The sequence below is a fragment of the Lactuca saligna genome, chromosome 9 (assembly GCF_052625555.1).
Source record: "Lactuca saligna cultivar CGN05327 chromosome 9, ASM5262555v1, whole genome shotgun sequence".
NCBI lineage: Eukaryota > Viridiplantae > Streptophyta > Magnoliopsida > Asterales > Asteraceae > Lactuca > Lactuca saligna.
This window is the reverse complement of record NC_136425.1, coordinates 147,216,469-147,218,938: the sequence shown is the minus strand read 5'-3', so window position 1 is coordinate 147,218,938 and position 2,470 is coordinate 147,216,469. Positions and strand designations below refer to the sequence as shown.

At 33.4% G+C, this 2,470-nt stretch overlaps 1 long non-coding RNA gene across 1 annotated transcript; it reads left to right on the top strand.

Annotated features, from left to right (window-relative positions):
- The first annotated feature begins 1,469 nt into the window (after positions 1-1,469).
- On the top strand, positions 1,470-1,914 carry LOC145014516 (uncharacterized). The gene is made up of 3 exons (XR_013665550.1): positions 1,470-1,580; positions 1,682-1,756; positions 1,852-1,914. It is a non-coding gene; the product is annotated as an uncharacterized LOC145014516 (long non-coding RNA).
- The last annotated feature ends 556 nt before the right edge of the window (positions 1,915-2,470 follow it).

Here is a 2,470-nt window from a genome sequence, read left to right as displayed (position 1 = left end):
ATTTTATTTTTAAGCTTAACTTCTCCTGATTTACTCTCTCTACCCCCTACTGCTCGACAACCAGCCATCACCCTTCATCTTTTTTCTGGTTCACCACCGTCTCCAATAAAGCCCCAATATACCACCGACACAACATACCGCAAGATCACCACCCCTCTTTCGCACCAACATCGTTGTTTAATAACACCACCATTTGTATAAAAACCCTAGAACCATCAGAAATCGAAGGTTGCAAGTCAGATTTGGGATCGAAAGTCAAAGGTTCAAGGTACAATCGGAAGCATCATAATGCAGAAAACAAAAACGGAAGAGGCATCAGGTTCGAAGGTTTTTATCTTCTTCTTCATGTATGTGCCCTAGATTTCTTTCTCTTACATTCAATTTTTAAAGATTCTTTTACTTCCTAAATCAAGTACGAAGACTGTTCTCTTCTTCTCCATCTGTTTTTGTTTTTATTTCCTAAATCAGCTGACAGTTATGTGGAAATTGGTGGAGAAACTGATGATGCCTAAGAAATCAAAAGCTCCTGTACAAGAAAAAAAATCTACTGAAGGAGTAAAATGGTCCTTTGCTGCTGGGACAAACTTATTACCAAATTTTGGTGCAAATATCGAAAAGGAATCCAAACTTTGACTCAATGATTTCTCCAAAGAAGTTAGGTCATTCAGCATTGTTGACATGTCAGGTACTAACAAAATTACACCGTATAAGATGCTACGAATGAAGCTATTTTCCATACATTTTCTTATACACTACTTGTAAAGCACCACTATTCAAATCATGTATCTTTTGCAGGTCGCAACTTTGGAGATGAAGGACTATTCTTCCTTGCAGAGAGCTTAGCTTATAACTAGGTTTGACTATTTCAATAATCTTGTTTACTTTTATCCTGCATAATTCATCTCATATCTTCTTATACAAAGATCTTTTATTAAGAGTGGAATTCATTAGCATATGTGTAGCTTGTGAAAGTGTTATGACTTGTGAGTTGTAATCAAGATTTATATAATCTTTGGGTAAACTATGGAAGTAAATCATCATCCAACAACTGTTATATTGAATCAAAATATATGTATGGTTGTTTGTAGGGACTTATGTTTTGACAATTAGTTGCATATGAATTGTAGATTGTAGACACATGTAAGCCCCATATTAGTTGCAATATTTGGTTTTATAGGCAAATTTCAAAGTTAAATTTACATATGTACCCTATACAATATTATTGTCATTGACATTTGACTAGGTGATGTACCTTTTCACTCAATGGACTAAGGGGACAAGACTAAGTTAGATAAGCTATATATGGTTGTTTCTTTTTGACTTAATCCAGATTGAATTACCTGAATAGAAAATCAAGTAAATGAGGCTTTCCTGATTAAGTCATGACTTTTTATCGATTTGGCTCTGTATTCTTAATGTACCATTGCTTTTTCCTTTTCTAGGTTGCTGAAGAAGTAAATTTTGCTGCTAATGGAATAACTGCTGAAGGAATTAAAGCTTTTGATGGTATTTTACAATCAAACATTACTCTAAAGGTTCTTAACTTATCAGGAAACAGTATTGGGGATGAAGGAGCTAAGGTGAACTAATTCTTGGATTTTAATTTGTACCATTAGTTGTTTAATATTTTAGGTTTTGGATGTTTATAATTACCGAATAATATATGTGCTTTTATATGCAGGTTTTATGTGATATACTGGTGGATAATAGTGGTATTCAGAAGCTCCAGCTAAATAGTACTAATATAGGTGATGAGGTTAGCTTTTTATTTATTTATTGTTATTATTTTTTTTAAAAAAATCAACATGTTAATTGTTGTGTGAAAGACTCTAATGTATTTCCATGTTGCAGGGAGCAAAGGCCATTGCTGAGTTGCTAAAGAAGAACTCAACCTTGAGGACAATTGACCTCAACAACAATTTGATTGATTATTCTGTAATTTTTTTTTTCTTTTTCATCTTATTTTATAAAAAACTAATAACATATTTCTTACTTTTTAATTGGCATTGTTTGCAGGGATTCTCAGGTCTTGCTAAAGCACTTCTTGAAAATAAATCGTTGAATAGTTTATATCTAAAGTGAGTCATCTTACAAATACATTGCCAATATTGGTACTTGGTAGTGAGAATAAAGTATGTTGCTTGTTGTTCCCTGTAGTTAATAGTATTTACTTTTATTTTTATAATTACAGAGGACCCCAACCGGATGAAGCAACCTCAGGGCCCTTTTGTCCACCTGACTGATCATTTTTAGACACTCCTCCCGTATGGACACTAGGCCATGAAAGCTGCATAAAAAAGGTCACATGTCATTTCTTATCATATATATGAAAAGGGCTAGCCTAGGCTTAAATTGTAAATATGTTTCTTAGTAGGCAGGAAAAAAGATTACCATTTTGCCCTTGTAAGTTTCAAACTAACTGGCATCGAGAGTTTTGTTTTTTACAATCACTTCTAATTGGGTTAGAAAA